Consider the following 25439-nt stretch of genomic DNA (forward strand, 5'->3'; position numbering starts at 1 on the left):
AATAATTTATATGTTCACATATTTTGCACATATAAGTTATGCATATTCCAACAAACAGAAATTTCTGGTTTAAAAATACACATCTGTCAACTGATGGGTTATACAAAGTGCTATAGGTTAAAATCACGTAATTAAAACCTGACTTTTCAAAGAAAAGCTTAGTACTAGTATATATTAAGTTCCTGAGGAAAGGCCTGGAAGTCTACACTGAAACATTCCCTTACTAGATTTCTAGGGCCTATTATGGAATAAATAATACTGTGTTTCGTATGGCACAGTATTATATGCTTTATGAAGTTCATACCTTTTTAATAATTCCTATTCTAAGTGTAAAATATTAGAAAATTAAAACCAGTAACAAACGCTTTAATTTATGAAGCAAGTTTCTGTATCTCATGCTAAGAAGTCGAGCTTCCATCCCAGAAGTCATTAAATCCAATGATCGTGTTTGGACCTCATGCGCTATGAACTCCTATATGCATTATCCCCAGTCAGCAAAACCTGTCTCCAGCACTCCCCTCCCTGGCTCCGATGACACTGTCTTCAGTTTCCCTCTTATTTCTCTGCTGCATCTTCTAGCCGCTTCATAGAACTGTCTTAAGGTGTTCAGCTGACGTCCTATAGTAAATGTTTACACTCCCTCAGGGCACCTCAGTCGGTTGAGCATCTGACTCTTGATTTCGGCTTAGGTTATGGTTTCACGGTTCATGAGATTGAGCCCCATACTGGGTTCTATGCTGACAGTGCAGGGAGTGCTTGGATTCTCTCTCTCTCTCTCTCTCTCTCTGCCCCTCTGCCCACTCTCTCTCAGAAAAGTAAACATTAAAAAAAAAATGTTTACACTCTCTCAAGACAATATTATCCATGCCAGTTGCCACAATTACTACCTATACCTGGATGTCTCAGACACATAACTCCAGCCCTGACCCCTTCTTGGAAGCCTAGCCCCCGTATCCAACTTTGCACTTGAACGTGTCCGATTCTTATCTCTCTGAGGCTCAAAACTGAGCTCGTGATCATCTCCTTCAAGCCCTGTACGTTTTTCCACTTTTCCCCTTCCTCAGCGCTATCCTCATAGTTGCAAACACCAGATATTGGGGGTCATATTTTATACCACCCTCTGTCTCACTTTCCATAACCAGGTTTACGTGATTTTCCTCACACATTTCCTAAATCCCATGCCATTCTAGAACCTTGCCATTCTTCCTTAAGAGGTGGGGTCTATTCACCTTTCTTTGAACTTGAACAGGCATGTGGCTATTGCAAATAGTAGACTCAGTTGGAAGCAATGTTGTGTGACTTTCAAAGGAGGACATTTTAAAGGAACGGTGCTCTTACCTGGCTCCTCATTGGGGGATGCTGGACTTGTGAGGAAATGCAAACCTAGCCCATCCAAGGAGACTTCATGGAGAGGCCTAGATAGAGAGGAACTGAGGCCAAAGGTCAACAGACATCATCAACTGCCAAGTATGTGAATCACAAGCCTCCGGATTATTCCACTTTCCAGCCTTCAGGTTAAGGCCCCAGAGATCATGGAGCAGAGGCAAGCCATCTCTACTCTGTCCCATTCCAAATTTTTGACCCTTCGAATCTACAAACATAACACATGGTTGTTTTATGCCATTTCTGGGGTGATTTGTTATGTAGGATTAGGTAGTCAGAATGATCCTCCTGGCCTTTTTCAATCCCATGTTTTCACAATACCGTCTCCTTCTTTGGCACTTTCCCTCTCCTGGACTTTTTTTTTACACAAATCCTCATTAACCAGCCGATAATTAATGTCTCCTTATCTTTCCGAAATCAGCTCATGTTTCAGCAAAGGGCGGCACAATTGTGGGGCATAGGAAGAACACATTATCAGAAGACCATGCGTCTTGTACCAAAGGAATAGACGTAAAGGATAGTGAAATTATCGGACACGTCATGGCTTTCAGACACAAGCCTCCAGGCATCCCAGAAGCTAAAAAATTTTACTAAAATCTAAGAAAAAAACAACAGGAAATAAACTCAAATTTCATGGGACATGCCCAGGAATATGTGCTGAATAACACTTTGGGGATCAGTTTTTAAGCTTTTAGTGGTTTCTTACCCCCTACAACACATTCTGGCTCACCATGGCTCCCTCACTGTCATCTAAGGATTGTTCTTACAATGATCCTGGATGTAGAGGAGCTTTGTTATACTTGGAGCATCTTGGGACTAGCTGTAAGGAGATAGAACTTTAATGATTTTTATGACTGGCCTGAAAATCTGTTTTATTTTCACAAATTTTTTCCCTTAGCCAGTACACAGTGTCTTCCTCCAGAGTCAGTATATCACCCAAGAAGTCTCACCTTGTACCTTGATGGTCATTTTAGGTATTCTCACCTGTCAGAAAACCCTCCCACCAATGGACTGGTTCATCACATCAAATGTCTCCACTTTTCCTGTTGAAGAAATGGTGGGTATGCAGAGATAAATGGGTATGTTTAGTTGGGAAACAGCATCCAAACACTTTTAGCTCAGCCTTGAGCCCCATACTTTGCCTTATCCCGGATTGCTGCTAATACTCAAATGAAGCTTTGGTTTCGTTTGGTTTTTCAATTTTTTTTTAAATTGAGGTATAATCAACATATAGCATTGTATTGGTTGCAGGTATATGACATAATGACCCAATAGTTGTACATACTGCAAAGAGATCACCACAATAAGTCTAGTTAACATCTGTCACCGCATAGTCACAATTTTTGTTTCTCGTGATGAGAACTTGTAAGATACACTCTGAGCGACTTTCACACATGCGCTACAGTATTATTGACTAGAGTCACCGTGCTGTTACCTTACATTTTATAATTCTAAGTTTGGACTTTCAAACCCCTTTCATCCATTTCACTCACCCCCACCCCTTTCCTCTGGCAGGCACCAATCTGTTCTCTGTATCTATGAGCTTGGTTTTCTGTTTTGTTTTCTACTTTTTAGACTCAGCATATAAATGAGATTTTACAGTATTTGTCTGAATTATTTATTTCACTTAGCATATGCCCTCAAGGTCCATCCTTGTTGTCACAAATGGCAAAGTTCATTCTTTTTATGGCTAAATCATATCCCATTATGTAAAGACACCACATTTCCTTTATCCATTCATCCATTAATGGACACCATGTCTTGCCTTTTGTACGTAATGCTGCAGTGAACGTGGGGGTGCAGATATCTTTTTGAGTTAAGGTTTTCATTTTCTTCAGAGAAATACCCAGAAGCTGAATTGCTGGACCATGTGGCCCTTCTATTTTGATGAACCCCCATAGTGTTTCCCATAGTGGGGACCCCCATTTACATTCCCAGCCACACTGTATGAGGGTTCCCTTTTCTCCACATCCTCATCAGCACTGGTTGTTTCTTGCCTCTTTGTTAATAGTCATCCTAACACATGGGAGGTGATATCTCATTGTGCTTTAGATTTTCATCTCTCTGATGATGAATGATGTGGGGCATCTTGTCATGTACCTGTTGGCCATCTGGATGTCTTCTTTGAAAACTTTCTATTCAGATCTTCTGCCCATTTTGAAATCGGATTGCTTTTTGCTATTGAGTTGTACGAGTTACTTATGTATTTTGGATATTAATGCCTTCTCGGATATACAATTTGCAAATTTCTGTTTCTTTTTGAAGTAACGTATAAGGATCCAATGCATGACTGCAATAATAACATGGATCTTGGCAGATATGCTAGAGTCAAATAAGTGCCTTCCTCCAAACCAGTTTTCTTGGGCAGTCCTCGTCTCTCATCTTACCCGTCTGTATTACCTTTGTTGTGTGCACGTTGCAGCTGCCATCGGAGAGAAGGTTCCAGTTACGGAAGAGTATCAGTGTTATTCCTTCGGATTCATCAAACACTTTTCCTTGTTCGAGCGTATTTTCCTTCTTTTTTACTCCCGTCCCTTGTTCTTCTGGGCCACATTACTCCCGGCCTCTCTCTCTCTGCTGCTAAAGTCAGCAGCTCCAAGACTTCTAGGGACCAGTCCAGAGCTGAAAGCAACACCTCTGGGAAGAAAAGCTATGAGGCTCAGGGAGAATCTGTTGCATCATCATCTATGAACAACATAGATACAATTAACTGAGCACTCTGAATTTGACCAGCATAAGTCAAATCTTGTCTACAATTACATTTTCATTTTAATGAAAGACCTAACCTTTCTCTGTGAGTCAAGTATTCTATGCATAATTTGGAAAAAACTTGGTTACCCTAATATTAGTAGAATTGTGAGCTAATATGCTAACATACTGTGCAGCTATCTGCCATTAACCTCCTGCTCTATTGAATACAGCTGGGTCAGCAAACATATGGCCTCCATTCTCGACGTACGGGGGACATCACCAATCAATCAAAAAACTCTTTCCCAAAGGCCTAGACTTCACCATCCTCACCACAGCCACCGAGGCGGGCACCGCCACTCAATCTAGGCTGGCTCAAAAACTGGAATTTATTTGCCATTTCGGAATTGAGATAGGACCATTTTCTCTCCGGAAATGTGTTATGAAAATGGAGATTTTGTGAGGAAAGGAGGAGGCGAGCAGAGAGAGAAAGGACCTGGAGATGACGAGAGGGCCCCTCCTACGGTTCTCACAGCAGCACATTAGACTAAATTAGATTTATTAAATTAGCTAATTGTCATGTTGGAAGGCACAGGCAAGCTGATCCTGAGATGAGAAACAAAACAAATAGTCTGCAGCCGTGTGGATGGGGCACCGGGGAAGCATTTAGCCTCACTAAACTCCAGGCAGCCTGTCCTAATGAGGTGCGCCCGGGGGCTGTAGGCTTTGTAGAAGTCTCTGAGCTCCAGAGGACAGGCCCTGGGACCAGAGCCCCATCTCAGAGGGGTCAGCCTCTCCAACTGACATGCAGAGAGATTAACAAAATGTTTAATTAACGGGAAAGTTCATCAAGCCAAACAAGCCAATCCTGGCTGTATTGGCACAGGTCTCCACTGGGACCACCTCTCGCTGCCCCCACCCTCCGGCAAAGGCCATTTAGTTGTCGGCAATGACTGAGGACTCAACTCTACATAATGGCAGCCAGGTGGTCTCAGAGTCCTTAAATCCCCTTACCTCTTGTTAGAATGTTAATAGCAGGGGGAGCTAGAAAAGTCACACTTAAAAATAGCATCCTGAACATCTTTGTTTTTCCTCCGTTTGGACTCCCTACTAGATTCATAAAATGGCAGCGGGCACCACACACAGTGGTTTCTTGTGCAGGTGCTCGAAAACCGCCGCAATTTCATTGTTTTGCTTTGGTAATTGATAATTGTCACATTTTAAGATGGCCGTTTTCATCATAGTTTGCCCCTAATATGTTAGAGAAAATTGCCATTATCTTAAAAACTTTTGAGTTTGTTCTTTAAAAACCTTGGATATTCCTCTGCTTGTATCAGTGATGGTTTCATAAAGCAGTTAGTCTTTATTGATTATTTCGGAAGCCTGATATTTTCAGCCACTTAAAATACCTGAGTGGCTAAAGATCCCTCTCTGATGACTCAATTTACTGTGGGGTATGTTTTTCTTTTCCCCCTGTTTCTGAGACATTTATACTCCCATGTGATATTATACAGATGATGGAGATAAATAAGGGACTGTAGAAATGTGCTATATAAAACGTATTATTATTCCATCCATTCTTCGATGTTTCTTTCTCTATGACCTTGAATCTCTCAAGTTTCTGGTGCTACAGTCAAGATACTTGAGGTTATCTGATCCAGGGAAGTTTTCCTGGCAATAAAACCCTTTGTCCTATTTACAAAAATGTACTTAATTCTAAACCCCCTCTTAGTACCACAGTATTTGTGCTTATTGCCTTGTTAGCATGGCATGGTTTTGTTTTTAGATTTTTACCTAGTAACACCGTATTTGTAAAGGCAGGTTTCATAACAGCCCCACTGATGTCCCCACAAAGGTCTTTGAGTCTGGTCTGTGTGGTCTATGGGAAGACTCTTGGTTGACTTCAGGGGGACCTGAGAGCAATTATAGCATTGAGGTCTAACTAGAGAGTGTGATAAGATCCACTGGCCAAGCTTATGTCTCTAACATTCTCCACAGGCAACTTCTACTTGCCTCACAGAGCATTAGAAATATATGATTGAGGGGTCACCTGGGTGGTTCCATTGCTCAAGTGTCTGGCTTCAGCTCAGGTCATGATCTCACAGCTTGTGAGTTCAAGTCCCACATTAGGCTCTGTGCTGACAGCTCGGAGCCCGGAGCCTGCTTCAGATTCTGTGTCTCCCTCTCCCTCTGTTCATCCCCTGTTCATGCTCTGTCTTTTTCTCTCTCTCTTTCTTAAAAATAAACATTAAAAAAAAAAAAGAAATACATGATCGAGCCCAAAGGATACTCATAATATCTTCAAAGAACAATAGCATCAACTAAAAATTATTTTTTTTTTTGCAATGAACGTAGGTCATTAGCATACAAAAAGTAGATACTTTGTTTCTTTTCAAAATTATCTTGAGGGGCCCCTGAGTGACTCAGTTGGTTAAGCCTCTGTCTCTTGATCTCGTTCAGGTCATGATCTCATGGTTCATGAGTCCGAGCCACGCATCAGGCTCTCCCCTGACAGTGCAGTCTGCCAGGGATTCTGATTCTCTCTCTCTCTCTCTCTCTCTCTCTCTCTCTCACTCGCGCTTCCCCCCACTCTCAAAAATAAATAAATAAACTTAAAAAATTCTTTTGGAATTTGTTATTAATCATTATTTCAGATTTGTTCCCAGCATGTATTGGTTTTATGTGAAAAAATAATGTTTCATGTCAGTGTGTGAATTAACCTACAGTTCAAAACAATTGAAAATATAAAACATGGCGCTTATAATTTAGGCCATTTATGGTTTTTTCTGGATGTTGTCAGGAATTCGTTGACCAACATCACAAAATCCTCCCAATTTGCCCTCATTGTGTGCCTCCTATTTCGTACGTGTGCCAAACGTAGACAAGACGGTATGCAAAATTAGGCGGCCTGCGGATTTTAGATATAAGCCAGAGAGCAAGTTTTGCAATTAGCTGCCTTCGGCTAATCTCCCTCATGGCCCGTCCTGCTTCCCTAGATCCTTTTCCCCTTGCCAGGGTCCACCGCTGGCATCCTCGTCCAGGGCCCTGGCCTCCGGCTCTGGCTGGCACTCCTGCCCAAGCTCTGCCTCGCCCCACCCCTGCCCACGTATGGGTATGAGCAAAGCAGGAAGTCTGGTGGATTACAAACCTTCATTGGTGGAGAGCTTTATCTGTTTTTAATCTTCTAGCACACTTAGTGAAAATTCACGTCCTGGTATGTATAATAACGGACTTTTTCCTGGACTGAGTTCTTCACAGCAGTTAAGATGAGTGTTGGAAAGATTCGTATTGAAAGAGGTAGCAGTGTTTACGACGGGATGCAGTATTTAGCCTGTTCTGTTTTGAAAGGAGAATGTGATTTCCGAGACTCGTTTCTTCACTACAAACTCATTGTTAACAAGTTTAATTGTGGCAACATATAAAATCCAGACACACACACACAGATTTCTTCAGATAAGAGCCTAAGAAGTGCGGTCCCACGGAATTAAATAATGATGCAGGCTTTTTGAGGCATTTTTCTTCTAGTTATTACATGCTCTGCATGAGGACCATATGAAGGGAGTGGCAGAATCCCATAAATTATCGTAGCGTTAATCTGCATAACAAAATTCCATCAGCGACCCAACTGGAACTTCTTATGAGCCCGTGGACATTTTCAGAGAGATTGAATAGATGATTTTCTCTTGCTTTTTTACAAACTAAAGGCACACTTTATGATTTATTCGTGATGTCCTTAGAGGAAGAGAAAACAGAACAAAGGTCTTAAAGCTTCTGAGTGAGCTAAGGAGCTTATGATATTATATCAAATGATAATGCAAACCGTAAGAAATTTATGGTGAGGCAAGAAAATACGTTGTATACTTCACAAGAGCTGGAAACGGTGTTATGAACATTTGGAGTTAGGGGACATCTAATTCTGAATGAGTAGTTGTTTGGTTTGTATACCCAGATAAATGACCATTTATTTCTATTCTAGTATGGGATGACTCTTTCGCTTTTCAATATTAATTAATGTATGCGGTATGTGATCGACTTGCCAACTTTCTCCTGGTCGTCTGGTGAATGGATGCAAAGAGAATCCTTAACCCTTCAGCCTCCGCAGCCATCCACCCTGGTTAGCCAATGCCACAGTCTCACAAACTTGTAGTATTTTTTTTTCTCAACTATTTGCTAAAGTCAGAGATGTGAGCTGAATGGGGGGAAATGGGCTGAACTGTAATCATTTGGAATGTTTAAAGTGATTTGAATGGGCGGGGATGTTTTGCTTCAGAGAGCCTTTATCTCTCGGTCCTGGGTCCTCTTACAAGCTAGGAAAGTCAGCCTCCCAGTCTCAAACTTGGACATTCTCTGACAAGTCACTTGAGTCGCCAACATCACTCTGACCTTTGTGATGAGAATAATATTTATCCAGCTTAGCTGAAATCTTCCGTTACGTCGTTCCTAATACTTCACATTGATAAAGCAGTGTTCCCTTTAAGACTCTACACGCTTTATATATAAGATCGATTTAACGCTTTGTTGCTTCCTATTGCATAGACGTAGAAACCAAAAAACACAGAAGTCACATTTTACTGCAGATCTTGAGATACAAGGATAGCTAGTGTTTGCTAAGCCCTCCTCTTGTGCCAGACAGTGTATATTATCCCATTCAACTCTACAGCAATCCTGTGAGGACTTGATGGCTAATTTTATGGTAAAAGACTAAGAAAGTTCCCTGGGATCACCCACCGGGTAAGTGGCCATGTTCAGATCAAGATACAGACATCCGCAACCTCCCAAGACTGCCAAAAGCAAATGATGTCGAGTTGTATTTCAGCAAGGGCTACAGGAAGCAAGCTCATAGAACTACCCTGTTTGGATTTACTTGTCTCATTGCCCAAGCCGATTACCGGGTTAATGATAATAGTGATGGTTCGTTCCCTTTGCACTTGGCAAACTACTCTCACGGTGTAATCCTTTCCGTGGATGTCTGGTGTTTCCTTCGCTGCCCAGCACCCTGGTGCCCTACTGGCGGCCACCCCCGCCCTGGTTTGGAGATCTGCCCTCCTCCCTCCAGATTCGTGTGGAACTGAACATAGAGGAAAAACCCCTCTGAGTCATGTTCGCCCGCCTGCCCATGGCACATGGGCTGGTTCCTTGGTTCTGGGGCCTCTGGCAAAAACTGCTTCTCCCCCTGGGCTTCTCATGTCGAACACGAGGGAAGAAGATGAGGTGTTGAGGACCAGCCACAGTTCACCACGTGGACGCCTCCCCCTTCATTGTACAATCTCTTCGCTCTACCTTTTATCGCCAAGACCTCCAGATCAACTAGTTAGAGCAGTGCCCATGTTTTTCACTGAAACGTCTTCCTCATGTGTACCCATTCTGTTCGGAGAGGATAAAGCCAAGGTTAAGACGTAAAAATTAAATAGGCTCAATAGGGCCCCTGGTGGCTCAGTTGGTTAAGCGTCCCACTTGGGCTCAGGTCACGATCTCCAGGGGTGTGGGTTCATGCCCGCCATGTTCTGTGCTCAGAGCCTGGATCCCGCGGCAGATTCTGTGTCTCCATCCCCCTCTGCCCCTCCCTCACTCATGCACTCTCTCTCTGTCTCTCTCTTTCAAAAATGAATAAACATTAAAAAAATTTTTTTTTTTTTTATTACATAGGCTCAGGTCATGATCTCATGGTTCAGTTGTAGGATTGAGCCTCCCGCAAGCTCTGTGCTGACAGTGCAGAGCCTACTTGGAACTCTCTCTGCCTCTCTCTCGCCACCTCTTTCTCTCTGTGTCTCTGTGTCTCTCTGTCTCTCACCCCCCCCCCCCACCAAATAAATAAGCTTGAAAAAAAAGTAATAGTTTCAATTGATCATTTGAATTGAATCATCCTATTTGCCAACTTGCAAAGCCTCCAGTAGATTCCGTCACTTCTGGGATAGCAGACAAAAATAATTCCACGGCATCACAGCGATTCTCAAGCTATGAGTCCAGCTTCTCCTCACACCATGGCCTCCTCACCGGTTGGTTCCCGACAGCAGAGCAGCCTCCATTTCGTGACCTTCGCGCAAGCCTTTCCTCTTCCTCTCCCCATCCCTCCTTCCCCTCGGCGCTTCTTACTCGACGCATCTCACTCAGACTTCCACAGAAAAACTTGAAAATGCACCCAAGATTAGAATAGATGTTCTATCACACCCGCCCACAGAACGTCATTCTTCTCCCTGAAAGCACTTGGCAAAATTTGTAATTACCTTGTATTTATCTGCTGGTTTCATGGTCTCCTGGATTCCGTGGCCTTGTTCGCCACCGTGACCCTATCACCTAGGAATATTCTAGCAGACAATAGGTGAACGATGAATATTTGATGAATGAATAAATTTAAGTGAGAAAACGTAATATTGGGGCGCCTGGGTGGCGCGCTCGGTTAAGTGTCCGTCTTGGGCTCAGGTCATGATCTCACAGTGAGTTTGAGCCCCACATCAGGCTCTCTGCTGTCAGCACAGAACCTGCGTCAGATCCTGTCTCCCTTTCTCTGCACCCCTTCCCTTGCCACTCTCCCTCTCTCTCTTTCTCTGTCTCTCAAAAATAAACTAAACTAAAAAAAAAAAAAAAGACAATGTGATATCAAAATGTTGAGTAGTCATTCTTTTGCTTTCCCTCTTACGCGTTTACTTACTGAAAAGAAGATGTATCATCTTTCTAACAAGCAAAAAAAGCTCTAAAAGAAAAGAGAGAAAAAGGGCCACATATTGAATTCCTAAACATTTGTCTCCATAGATGAATACACATACTCTAAAAACATGTTTACACTAACAAATTCATATTTTAATACATAGAAATATGAATATAATTCCTACCACACTCTTCCCAATTTGTTTTGTTTTGTTTTTTCTTCTTCTAAGTCTACTTTGTTCACAAAGCATTCCAGAGAAGGAAAACGATGTTCCCATTTTCTAGCCATTTTTTAACTATCAAACACAGCATGGAATATCAAAATTTGGGCTCAGAGTGTGAATCAGAAAATAATTTCCAACATACTTTAAACATGTATAAACAGCAATAATAATTCTTCACTCAAACCAGTTTAGAAATACTAATACCATTTCTGGACCAAAGACGATACTGACCAGAAGAAAACAAAAACAAAAGAATAAACAAACAACAAAACAAAACAAAAATACTCTTTTCCAGCTTTTTCTTTTTTTTTTTCCAAATATAAAAGCGTGCCCTAAGCAGATGCATTTTTCACAGTGCTGTCAGCAGCAGACCTAATTGCTTTTCATGTAAATTAAGAATATGTACCTTTGTTTAAATAGTAATCTAGGTCAAAATGAGGTGGTTTATTTGTCTTAGCCTATTTGAAGCTTTGAAATAGCAGTGAAAGCATGCCATGAAAGTTCCTCTTCACTTGCATTTATTTAAGGAAGAAAATGTTTCTCTTTTTAACTTTTTTTCCTCCAGCTTCCACTTACCAATGGCTGTGATCCACTCCCTGCATCATGGAGGCATTTGAAGATCCCAAACAGCTGTGTTTTTTAAAAACTTGGGATTTGGGGCGGCTGCTACGTATTCTTTAATATTTCATCTTTGGTGAAGCTTGATGGATCTTAGAATGCATGCAGAGGGTAAATGTTGACTTAAGACCGTTTGCTTTCGAGTTTGCCTCAATAGAATTAGGATAGATTTTACCTCCCATCCTTCCACCCTGGACACAGACACATTTGGGCTTTCTTGTCAAAAAAGATCTAGAACTACCCTGATTATCAGACAAATTGTGAGCATAGATTATATCACAGGGAGGAATTTCTGACTGGCCCCTTCTGGTTTCTGGCACCAGTGAGTTTAAGTGTGTGCGACCGATCATCGGCCCCCTGTGCATAGAAAATTGTATCTCAGCACGTTCTTCTACCTGGAATCTGGTGAAAAGGCTTGTTCATGTGTTTGTGTGTTTGTTTTGAGCATTTCATGACAGGGGAGTATTCTGTGGACAGTATGCCACAGAGGGAGCTGATTTTTGAAGATCACAGAAATGCTTTCTCACTTACATGATTTGGAGTAGTAGAGGTTACTATCTGTATCAGAATGCATTGTGATTCGAATACCTTCGTGGTCACACTCTTATGAATATGATGCATTAATAATAAATTAATTCAGAAACATTCCAGGCCCTGTGTAGGTCATGGAACTGGGAGTCTAAAATATAGGCACCTTCTATAGAGGGGACCGATTCTTTGCTACTATTCTTTCTGTCCAGTTATCGTATCCCACTGTAAGCGAACGTAACAATAATAAATCCCTATCATACATTTCATTCTTTGAATGTGTTATTAGTAATGAAGGAAAAAACCCATTGGATATAAGCTATAGCTTTGGGAAGAAAAAAAAAGCAATCACTCTAAAGATTAACAATGGGTCAGAAAGAAAATGCAGAATCAGGATTCTAAGAGACATGTTTTTTTCTTTAAGAAGCTAGAATATGTTTTTACCAAATAAATAAATAAATAACCCAAATGTTTTACTTTGTATTTGTTTTCCTTACAAGAAAGTGAATATTTTGATGTCTGTACTAAAATATTTCCAGCCAGCAAAAGTTTAATAATGGGGGTGAGGGTGGAGAGGAGGACAGTGAAACTAAGACACTTTTAGCAATTTAAATATGAAAGAGGAGAATATTTTCTGGCTGTTCTGGAAGTAGAGTGGATCTGGATAGGTACCTGTTCGTGTTACGTTTACGTATGCGGCATTTACTTATGCTCTGCCTTCTTCAAATGATACATGGTGTACTCAGTTGTATTTAGCTTTCTATCAGAAACGTTTAGGGTCACTAACTTATAAAATGAACTTCCGCTTTTATTAGTAAAAACTATGAGATGTACTGGGAACATTTAAAAAGTCTCCACGTTGGGGCTCCTGTGTGGCTCAGTCGGTTAAGTGGCTGACTTCGGCTCAGGTCATGATGTCGCGGTCCGTGAGTTCAAGCCCCGCGTCGGGCTCTGTGCTGACAGCTCAGAGCCTGGAGCCTGCTTCAGATTCTGTGTCTCCCTCTCTCTGACCCTCCCCCCTTCATGCTCTGTCTCTCTCTGTCTCAAAAATAAACATTAAAAAAAAAAAGAAAAAAAAAGAAAAAATCTCCATGTTATCCTTCTGTTGTGAAAGGAAGAGTTGTGAAAGGAAAATACACTGGAATGGAATATGTTTAACGTCGTACTCTCGGAAGAAACTAATGGAAGTTTCAAAGATGAGTAGTCAAAAATTGGGATGTAGTCGGGTCGTTCATAACACCCAAGTGCTCGCATTCTTTACATCGGATAAAATGTTTGTGTTGGAGCTGGTCAGCAGGGTCTGTGTGCTGTCTACATTTTCACTTCATTTCCGGCAGAAACGTATTTCAAAGACATCTTGTAACGTAGTGAGATACCTTACGATAACATTTTTCAGAGCCTCAAATATCATGAAACCTGAAGATCTGTTTCTATCAGAAATCGCTCAAAGTTCAGCGTGTTATTTAAATTCTTTCGTTTTGCCTATTGAGTTCAAAGCTTCCATCTCAATGCTACCACCTTACATGGAACGGGAAGGAAGCATGGTAACAGCCCAAATTAGCAGACTGAGCTTCTTATCAAAAAATATCCTCAAGTGGAACAAATGAGTCCAATGAGGTTGCGACTGAGAAGTAATCTTATTCTAATCAGCAAAATCAACAGCATTTGTTTGTATCTCGCTTGCCATTTTAGTGCTAGCATTTGTCCTTGTGACAGGTAACAAATTTAGGCTTTGGAACTTCAGAGCAGTTGTGTGAAGGTAAATTCTGGAACTCACCACCGTGGAATTGACAACTCTGAAACTCCTGCGTATTCAGCGTGTATGTGCCATTATCTGTTGGTCGCTGTACATCACATCTCCTCAAGTTCACCTGAATCCTTTTCATATCCTTCATCCGCAAGGGTGTCCTTGGTTTTTATGGTTCTCTTACTCTTGCTGCTGGAGTAGTTCCCGGGGTGGGGGGGGGGGGTCCAAGCTGTAGCCAGACTAGAGCTGTCAAAACACAAATATGACATCTCCTGCCTCCATCTCTTTAAGCTTCCCATCGGGATCAGGATCAAAACTGAAATCCTCAGGGTACCCTCTACCTTGTGCTGTCTGGCCCGGACCCCTCGTGGCTCGCCAGCCTCCTGTTGCCTCACCCGAGTCCACCACATTCACCTTCTCTCAGTTCTTCACACTCACCCTTCTTTACGTCACGGAGCCATCGTACCAGCAATTCCCCCTGTCTGGAAGGTTCTCCACCCCCATTTCTCACTCTCGCTCCACTGGATGTAGGTAAATCCTACCAACTTCCTCAGAGAGCATCCTCTGAGCCTCAGAGGTCTTTCTGCTAAGTGGGCTCATAACACTTGCCCTTGTGGTCTGTCTGCAGCCATAGCTGTGTGACGGCTGTTGATAGCCATCTTGGCTTCACGAGGACAATGGCTGTAGGAGCTTTTGCCCATCTTCACGCACCTAAACCGGAACGGCGCCTGACAACATGCACACAATGATGTTTGCTGAGCACACGGATAAATGAGAGGCTGGTGTTTCACTCATCTAGTTTTATCTGCCCAGCATGCGAAGACGACTTGAGCCAATTTTTAGAATGGCTTTTTATAGGACCCAGCACCCTTGCTTTTTTTCAGGTGTCTCTGGTATTAAAATGGCAAAATAAAAAAACGCTATTAATTTTGCTGACTAGAAAAACATGTCTTAAATCCTTCTCGGCCACAACTTTATTGAACTCGCTTGTTTCTCTGGCTGATATTTTTTTTTACAACAAGCTCAGTTTGCTTTCTGCAGTGGTTTTCACAGTCAACAGACCTCCTGGTCTTCTTTGCCAGCTTCTTTCATACTGTGTTAAAAACTGCTGTCATCTCCCCAAACGTCTCCTCCCCCTGTGTGTTATGCATTTCATGAACAATCTTCCTCACATTTGTCTACGATGATCAGATTAGAAAACACACAAAACTAAGATGGGTAGAGTTCTACCTACTTTCATTCTGTTGAATGATAAATAATTCAGACTATCTCCATCTCCAAATTTCTTTATTAAATGTTTTAGAAGGACAGTCTCAGAGCCTTCTCTGGACTACATCACTCAAGGTTTCTACCACTTGTATTTTGATAGTAGATACCTGTCTGGTATCAGCAGGATAGGGTTGCGCAATTTTTCTGCGGGAGCCAGCTGTCACCTCGAGAGCAAGGCGGGACCTTTCTTTGAATGATGTTATTTGTCTCTTTGCATTGGCATATTTAAATGTTGTTTGCATATATTTGTTTTTCCTACGCTGTTAAGTTAATCAGTTCATACAGAAAGAATCAGCCTCTTACTGTTATGCTCCCTGCGTGTTGTGTCCAGAAAAAAATTGCAGCCTGGTGGGGAGTATAGGATATATCCACCACATAAAAGTATGGAAGATTCAAGAAATTTTTAATCACCCTAGAAGATGAAACCTAAAGATACAAATTATCATTATACTTTCTCTCTTTTCCCTGGTTTTGCATGAGCATTTTCAACACAATGGTTGCATCCCGTGTTTGTTTGTTTCAGGATGCTCTATGCTAACCAAGAAAGTGGTTGCTTCTAGAAGAATATGAGTAGTTTCATTTTGAACCCAATCAGTCTCAAACGTTCCTTGAAAAACATCTATTGAAAATTTCCCATTACCAATCAAGATTCTTCTCCTAGTCTTAAAAACAATAATTTCAGCTAAGACAAAACTTTTATTTTAATGTATAAATATAAAGAGTGATTATAATTCAGAGTATTTAAAAGTATTATGATTTAAAAGTACTTTACTTTTTTTTTCAAGTTTACTTATTTATTTTGGAGAGAAATACAGAGAGAGAGATGCAGGGAGAGAACCCCAAGCAGGGTTCACACTGCCAGCACAGAGCCCGATGCAGCCTCCAACTCACAAACTGTGAGATCATCACCTGAGCCGAAATCAAGAGTCAGTGGCTTAACTGACAGGGGTGCCCCATAGAGTTTAAAAGGATTTTAAAATATTAGCACTCTACATGTTTAACAAATATTAGCCCTTTTTATTCTCATAACAAACCCATGGGGAGATGTCCTTTTATCCCCATGGTAAAGATGATGTGATTCAAGCATAGAGAGATTGTCTTGCTCACGGTCATTCAGGCACAGACGTTACGTGACAGAGCTGATGTTCATTCACGGGCAGTTTGGTTTCAGAACCTGCGTATGACGCGTCCTATAAATGTGAGTTGGACAAATGGCACCAAAAGGAACAGTCGCCATAAAGCTGCAGGTGCAGTGAGAGCGTCAAGCATTAGTTCCAGAGCTGGAGGCCTGAGCCCAGCCTGACGCTCCCTGGACCTGTTATGCCTGGGCTATAGCAAGGCTCACACGTCAACAATCACATGGGAAAACATCTGCCTAGACGTGCATTCAAGACCGATGCAGAGCTGCAAACTTCTCGAATACCTGCAGGACAGTAAAATACACATTCTGAAAGACGAAATTCAAATCCAACTTTCTAGAAAACCTGGAAGGCTTCCTCAAAATCTCGCTTTTCAGGAGCCTTTTGCAGCCTCTGTACTATGCAGCTCCAAAGCGCTCACTCCCTCACTCACTTTCTCTCCACCGAATAACGGCTCCAAAGTTAATCCCATCAGATGTTTGAATCCTGTTTTCTCGGGTAAAAGATGATTTTTTCTTCTCCCTTTCAATAAAGGAATACTGATCCGTAGGCATAGACGACCACACACCAGAGTTGAATTACTTTTCTCTGCTCAAAACACCATTTCCAATTTCAGGACATCTCCTCATTCTCCCCCACCCCTTGGTATTTTATAGAAGGGTCCCTTCATCCGGGCTCATCTACCGTGGTTATTTGCTGTGTAACAGCAACACTCTTGCCGAACAGCGTTCTTAGATACACAGCAGTTGGTCTGAAGGAGGAAGTAGGAAGGTTTTGAAATGAAAATACTGAGGACCTATATATAGTATCCTATATCAGGTACCCACTGTGCGAAAAGATGAGATGAATTAATGTGAGAGATAACACAAACATGAATAATGCTATTTTGCATATGTATCATAAACACATGCATTATACACATAATACATGACACATGTTTATGAGATAGATGAGTGTTGCTGACATGACGTTGGTGAAAAATGTACTAAGGACGTATCTCCTTCCCTCTGCAAATTCTTGAGCTAAGGGCTGCTTTTCTTAGCTGGTGCCTAGCACAATGCCTAGAAGACAGAAAGGACTCAGTAAATATCTGTTTGAATGAATGAATGAATGAATGAGAAGAAAGAAAGAAAGAAAGAAAGAAAGAAAGAAAGAAAGAAAGAAAGAAAGAAAGAAAGAAAGAAAGAAAAAGAAAGAAAGAAAGAAAGAAAGAGAGAGAGAGAGAGAGAGAGAGAAGAGGGAGGGAAGGAAGGAAGGAGAGACAGGAGGGGAAGGGAAGGGGAGGGGAGGGGAGGGGAGGGGAGGGGAGGGGAGGGAAGGGAAGGGAAGAGAAGGGAAGGGAAGGGAAGAGAAGGGAAGGGAAGGAAAATGGAGAGAGGGAGAGAAGTGGGGAGAGAAGGAAAGGACTGAGTCAACTAACTAAAACACCTAGCCCAGTCTCCAAATTCATCCATTTCTTCACTCTTTTCCATATTTTGTGCACCTGTTTGACTTCCCAGTTTGTTTTTTCTCTCTTCTGCCAAGTAGATGCCCAACCTGGGGTTAGCCCCACCTTTGATCCTCTTAGCTGGAGGCTCATGCAGTTTTTTGGGAAAATCATGAAAATCTTCCAACTAGGTGCAGGATAACCCTATTCTACTTAATCTCACTGGATTCCTACTTGAACTTTTGTGTAAATTGATTTTAAAATTTTTTTTTTCAACGTTTATTTATTTTTGGGACAGAGAGAGACAGAGCATGAATGGGGGAGGGGCAGAGAGAGGGAGACACAGAATCGGAAACAGGCTCCAGGCTCCGAGCCATCAGCCCAGAGCCTGACGCGGGGCTCGAACTCACGGACCGCGAGATCGTGACCTGGCTGAAGTCGGACGCTTAACCGACTGCGCCACCCAGGCGTCACTTGTGTAAATTGATTTTTAATCATATTGCCCAAGCAGCTTCTCCAGTCATTTGTCACATTTCCCAGTTTCTCAAGCCACAAATGACTTTCTCCTCCCTGCCTCAAGTAAAATGGCATCCTTCCTCCTTCACAGCCAAACCTCCCACTCACCCTTGGTCTGAGATACTCTTCCCAACATCCCCCCCCCCCCAGGCGCACACACACACATCACCTTTCCCTAGCATCTGCAGCCTTTCCCTTGCCATTGGCCTTTACTTACGTTTTATGAGCGTGCCCAGGATGATCCATCCCTAAGCAGCCAAAAGCAAAATTACTACCAAAAAACCATTTCCCTCAAGTGTATCATACCTTTTTTCATTCCTGCCATGATCTGGCTTCCCTCCTCCTGTTAGCTGGCTCTTATCCCCTCTATCTCACCAAAATTCTTGTCTCAGGAGTCGCAATTCCAAAATTGAATCCTATCATCCTCAGACAGCTCTCACCCTTTGAAATCCCACTGCAGACTCATTATGTCTCAGAACATTCTCTCCATGGCCTCCACTGTGACTCCTGGACTCTGGTCCCCTTCCTTCTTTCCCAGTACTCCTGGCTCCTTTATGGCCTATTCTTCATCCCCCCACCCCCAACACTCTGTTAGTAGGTATTTCCCCAAGTGTAGACCAGTTTCTCCCTACCACTTGGAGAGGTACATACACCCATCCACGACCTTCCACCTCTAAAACTCAGCTCTTCAGCCAATACATTAACCAGATACTCATTGGCTCCTTAATATGTTTACAAAACAAAACAAAACAAAACAAAAAACAAATTTCTGAAAAACTAGTTCTTTCTCTCCATTTCTCTTTTCCCCATGATAATTAAATCAGTTACCTCTTAGTCAACAATGTTCCAATCCTAAAAGTAATCTCTTATCTTTGCCTATCTTAAATCCTCCCTGGGTTTTTTGGTTTGTTTAGTTGATTTTGTTTTTAGTTTCTGTTCAGGGTGAGAAAAAGGGAAAGAAAGGGAAAGAGAGAATTTACCTCATTCTTTGACATTTGGAAACTACTCCAAAGGACTGTAATGCTAAATGAGAAACTCAAAAAACGGATTCATTTTCACTGTGATTGCTCTTTAAAATGACTAAATAACATACAAAAACAAGAAACTCATGCATTTGTGTTTTCCTTCAATGGAACCAGAAACAAGGGTTTGTAGATTCACACCATAGTAAACCTAATCCCAGGCTCTGGGAATATGATGTGATTAAAAATATCTCCTACCTCATAATCAGAGCTACCAGCAGAGACAGTGACGGGAGGGGCTTTAAAGAAGACAGAAAGGTGGCGGGTCTCAGATAAATTCCTCAACATTTCACTCTTAGTCAAGATAAATATGCCATACATTTCTTACTTTCACTTCCAAAGAAGAAAAAAAAAGGGGGGGGGGGAAAGGACCATATGGATACATGACATAAACTTTAGCTTCACATACTACTAGGGCAGGCACGAACTCTCTTTATGTTGTTAATATTGTTGATGTTTCATTGTTATAAATCAGCAGTACCTCTTTGTTATAATGCATGTCTTAATACTGAAAGAACTTCAGACCTGAAATAATTCATATAAAACAGCAGATCAAGTTTTCTTCCAGTTTATGTGTTGTATTTATTTTATTCTAGAGTCCCTGCTCTTCTGAGACAAACTGATTTAGAAGCTCGGTGCAATCAAGACAACTAAACGCCGCTTTGAAGAAGAAGAGAAGGTAAGTCCCAGTCACTAAAATGCCTCCAGACCTACTGAATGAGACGCAAAAGCTTCTTGAAATATACAACTTGAATGTCGTGACAAAACACACTCTCGCTAGGTTGCAGTGGGCTTTCTAGCCCATTACGTAAGCTTTTAACTTCCATGAGTTAAACTCTAGGAAGATGTTTCCAAAAAGTGTAATCGATCTGGTTTTCATATTCTTTCGGATACTGTGGAAACAATAGCATTTCTACAGCCTTTTTTTTTTTTTTTTTTCTCTCTTTTTCCTGGACATTTAAAGGAATGAGGACTTTCTAAAATATAGAATCTATGCGTTGTCCCCAGAGGGAATTTGCTACCAAGATGGAGGGGACCGCACACAATGGAGACTAGAGCATGTGTGTTACCCCCACTTTGTAAGTGATGTGTTTCGGAGCTCTCTTATTCTCAGGAAGTCTTGCGCCTTTCTCAGCAGCACTTATGTGGCAACCTTAGAGAATTAAACTTGTACCTGTTTTCTCTCTCCCTCTCATTCTCACCGTCCTTGATAGAGCTCAGTGCGTTTTCTCAATGGTAACCATGGTCTAGTAATTTAAAGCTTTTGAACCTTGTGAATGGATTGATTTAAAGCCATATTCTGAGGGGCTTCCACCAGGAAGCTATTTACAGCAGCAAATCAGATAAGTGTGCAGAAATATACCTACCCAGAGTAAATCATTCACAAAGTGCTTCTTTTGGCTAAGTGGGTGGAGTTCTTGGAGTTTCTTTGCCTTCTTCTGATTGAAGTGGGGTTTTTTCTTCTTTTAATATAAAATGTTAGTATAAAATTTAGCCACGGAGAAAAGAACTAAGTTGTGAAATAATATAGGAAATACAAGTATGTACAAACGATACCGTCTTTTACGTCAGAAAAATTGAGTTACTTAAGCATGTACCTTTTTGATGTTCTTCATTCAAAGACAGTATTTTGTTCCAAGCTGAAAAACCATCAGTGCAGAAGTTTAGAGGTCAAGTGCCTCATTCTTAAGAGTCTATGACAACAGATGTGGTGTGTCCCTGATACAATTTTATCTTCAGGTTACTAGATTTGAATTAACTTTATATGTAAAACAAAGAATTTCTTATTCTTCGTTTTGTTTTGTTTCCACATCAAAGTTGACACAAGTTCAGTACTTGCAGAAGACGATTTTGTTTTTCAGCTTACGGAAGGGCAAAGAGAAGGTAGAAGGCTGTATTTTTAAGAATAAAATTGTGGTTTAATTGTTAATGTAGCATAGCAACGACTACTGTTGTTTTCTTTTGGCAGCCCTCCCAGGCACTGATTTTTCTTTTCACTTTTCCCCTAAGGGAATCTCAGCGAAAAGTGAGACAAGAGCGCTCCAAGAAAGTTCTTGAATTTTTTTCGATTATATTTGTTTAATCCTGAGAACACAGATATCCTAAAGAAGAGACAGACAATAAGAAAGTTTTTTCCTAAACAGGATTTTGATGAGAACTGGTGTTCAAATCTCTAAAACAGAAGAGGCACACAAACCTAGAAAAGCAGAAAACCTCTTTTATCTCTTACCCGAATTAACCTGAGAACCCCTACGACCTCTCTTTAAGAGGGAACAGTATTAAAGTCGTGCAAAGAAACTGTACCCGTAGTGTTACAACCGTCAAACCAACACCTGTTTACACGTGGCAAAAATAAGATAAAAGCATGTAAAATACCGTGCAGTGTACAGAATTCAGAGAAGAATGGGGTGACCAATGGTCGGGCGAGCAGGCTGTAAAGCAGGGTGCTTAGGGGACGGGCGCTGCGTGCCTCATGGAACCGGGAGGCACTGAACGCCGAGCAGTCACCGGTAGGAGAGGTCCAGCGCGATATCTCTCACGGCTAGTAGTACATTCCTCCTTACAGACTCAGTGAGTAATTAGTAGAAACAAAAATGAAGCTCTGCGCTACGTACCGTCTCCGGAACGCCGGATACCTCTCTTCCCTTGATCTCAACTCGGGTAATGGCGAGATTTCCCTGTGAACATAAAACAAACAATCCAGACAAAATAGACTTATAATTTACGCTCATAGATTTCCGTTACTGTTCTTTAACGAGCCTCTCTAAGAATTTTAGCGTTAGATTTTGCACGCAGTCTATGGAAAACAAAGACCCTAGCAGTGCGTGTGCGTTATATGTAGCCTGGTTAAGACGTGATTTCACTAAGTTGCTTTGCTGATGTGTCCCTCAAATCCTCCCCCTGAATTTTGTTTTCATCCAAACGTGAATCACACGCCGAAGGCGCACAGTGTGAAAAACCTATCCGTATAGTTTTATAATACACTTCAAATAAATTAAATTTTTAGGATAAATTATCATTGAAGCATCCTGGGAATGAGGTTCACAGCTCCTCTTACTAATGGGAGCCATGCACCTAATTTCAATCACTCGAAGCTGAAACGTAGTCACCTGTGTGTTTTCTCCTATTAAAACACAGAACTCGATATTCAGTGCAAAAGCAGTACCTGGTTGTCTGGTTCTCTGAAACCCATTGTTGATGAAATTCCTTCGGATCTCCCGCATTTCACCTTAGAAAAAGCTCCCGCTATGAAGGCCACTGTAATAAAACATGTCAACCTCCTCTTGTGTTTTAAGTACCCTCTCTTCAAACCCTTCTCTTGTCAATTCATGAAAAGCACTCTACCCATACTGGGAGGTTCTCTAGGACAAGCATTTAGTCTTTAATAGCTAATACATAAACTTGAATGTTTTAGTGCTCCTTTGGGATACCCAGTGAGTGATAACTTTTTATAGGAGACAGTTGCTGCTGTGGAGGAAGGCAGCTGCCTTCAAGACACATATATAGGCATACATCTTGATGAAGAAGCAAATGTTAGCATTCACATAACACCCCCTGCCACACACACACACACACACACACACACACACACACACACACACACTCTTTCCAAATCAGGCAAAACAACTACACATTTTCTAATGTAGGAAACACATCCATGCAAAAAGAAACACAACAAAACAACTCTAAAAGAGTTCTCTCCAAACTCTCTTATCTGGGATGACTTCTCGAGTTCTCCTGGTCTGATTTAGACTAGATACAGTGAGTATGCTTTTAGGGCATACTAGTATTTTTCAGTGTGACTGTAAATACACTTTCAATTTCCTAAGGTTATCCAGATATTTTAACTCAGCGTAACAAATACTCAGAAATGTTTCCCAAATTCAGAAAATTGCAAAATAGTGTTTTGCAACAAAATGACACCCAGAACTGGGTATCACAACCGACGGCACAGAATCGTGCTGTTGTTTAAAAGAGTCGGTAGGAAGAATGGAAAACATGTAAAAAGTTGCGTGGTCTGTTTTGGAAGTGGAGAAAAGGAGTATCGTAAATAACTGAAATCCACAGATAAGCCAAGGCTATCATTTTTAGTCAGTAAACTCCGCCCTTTTCCAGGCCTTCATAAAATTAAACCCCACACTGCAAATCCTTTGACTTGTATAAAATTGTCATCGCTTGTTTTTCCTGCTGCGTCAACATTGGCCGAAAGAGAAAGGAAAAAGCAAAAACCCACAAAATCCCCACAGCAAATTGTCCCTCTCTGCCTCCTCTTGGACTGGAAGCTAATTGTATTACTAGCTGGCATATAATCAAAGCATTGGAAGAGATGAAAGAAAAGGTATAAATTAGCAGCATCGAACAACATCGTAAGCATCTCTGATGACTCCAAGTGGCTCCGTGTGTGTTGTCTCGTGAAACAAAAATCAGAATGGCTGACTACAGATTTTACTCTTCCTCTAGATACTTTGGTATTTTGCAGACACAGCATTTGGTGCAAGGGGAAAGTTAGGGTTTTCAGTTTGAGATACTGTGGTATTTTTCCACTGTGCTTCCTAGTCCCTTCCTCCTGAGTAAGCAAGGTTCTCTCTGAGCCTGGACGTAAGCCGTGTGGTTCAAGGCCACCTCTTTGGCCTGAGTGAGACATAGAGAAGAATGATTTAGCTTTCTGAAGCTGCCAGTCTGATTGCAGAGTTTTAGGAAGCCTGTACCCAAAGGAATGTTTACACTGATTGGGTGCTTGGACCATTCGTGTTTGCGTCTGATTTATAGGAGGGGGCCTCTAAGTATGACGTCCGTGTCTGTCTTCTGTCACAGAGCCAACGTGACCCTTTGCCTCGATTAAAAACTAAAATTCTAAGTGGCATAAACAGATGCTCTTGCTAAACTATATAGCCTATGGGGGAATGGGAACAAAAGACAAGAAGTTGAGAAAAAAAATTCTTTTTAGGTCACTGCTTTTTTTAAATCATGAATTCAAATTGAATAGCAATTCACTCTGTATTAAGAAGGTAGTGAGCAAAATGGATCTGTTAGGGCTGTCCCAGGGACAGTGAAGAAATGGCAGAACCAGCTATTTAATGCAGAGAGGTCATTGTCAAACTGACTTTGAAATATGTGAAAAGGTACCATGCTGAAATTTATTATTTCAGTTGAATCTTAGATGTAAAGCATTGCCCTCATAGAGTTAAAATCAGTAGATATTTCAAGTCCCTTTAAAAACTGCATTGTGATTCTTCTTGGACATTGATAGGGACCATACTATAAAAGGATATGACAAGTAGACAAATTTAAAATGCCATCAGCAGAGAACAGTTAAGGGAGGAGCAAATCATAAGAGAAACAAGTCTTCTGTTTATTAACTCAAGAATCAGAGAAAATATTTCCTCAGGGATTATATGGATGAGTGTGTGTGTGTGTGTGTGTGTGTGTGTGTGTGTGTGTGTTTCCCTAATAGGAGGTACTTTTTTGCCTTCAGTTTTCCAATCAGTAAAAACAAATAAATCCAATACTGCATGGGTGGCAGGGGAGGAGGGGGGAGGAGCTGGATATAATGAAGACAGCATGGGCCTTGAAACCGAATAACCTACATTTAAATTCTTGTTCTATCACTTTCTAACTTTGAAAACTTGGCAATATTAATTCACTTCTCACTTGCTCAGTTTCTTAGTCAGTAAAATGGGAATAATAAAACTCTCCACCCTTATCTCATGAAAACAAAATTAGATTACTATACTAATGTGTATACCGTGCTCAGTTATTATTTGGGGTAATTATTTCACAAGAGCATCATGTTCTACAACAAACAGGTTTCTATTTTGAGCTTCCTTTCCCAAGACCCATTCGTCAATGGATAGGGTGCAGATAATTGCAGTGTTCTTATATTTTATCATAGTTTATTGACAGAGAAAGAGTGAAATTCTAAACTTGATGAGTGGAAGAAAACCATGGAAACGGGTGATACAAGAATATTTTATTTTATTGTACTTTAGTATTTTATTTTATTTTATTGTAATTTTCATAATTTTGCTAGAGCAGCCACAATTCAAGCAAGCCACATTCTACCTCTCAGATTACACTGGAATGAGAAGATTTAGGGAGGTGCAATGAATATCGAAAATTTTACCTCCAGGAAATGTAGCCAATTGCCAGTGTTCTCTCAAAGTCATCTTTCTTGTTAGTTTTCGAGTAGAAAGCTCTGCTTTATGGAAGATTACCGGAAGTAAATAAGCCTGA

At 41.3% G+C, this 25439-nt stretch overlaps 1 protein-coding gene across 9 annotated transcripts in view; it reads left to right on the plus strand.

The window, feature by feature from the left end:
• The window catches only part of TENM3 (teneurin transmembrane protein 3), a 1282904-nt gene that overhangs the window by 542776 nt on the left and 714689 nt on the right, over positions 1 to 25439 (plus strand). For all 9 annotated transcript variants that reach the window (XM_045452383.1, XM_045452387.1, XM_045452410.1 and 6 more), the window contains exon 4: positions 19802 to 19884. The gene's annotated coding sequence lies outside the window, so the exon portion shown is untranslated. The remainder of the gene's footprint in view (positions 1 to 19801; positions 19885 to 25439) is intronic.

Source organism: Leopardus geoffroyi, chromosome B1 (assembly GCF_018350155.1).
Source record: "Leopardus geoffroyi isolate Oge1 chromosome B1, O.geoffroyi_Oge1_pat1.0, whole genome shotgun sequence".
Classification (NCBI taxonomy): Eukaryota; Metazoa; Chordata; class Mammalia; order Carnivora; family Felidae; genus Leopardus; species Leopardus geoffroyi.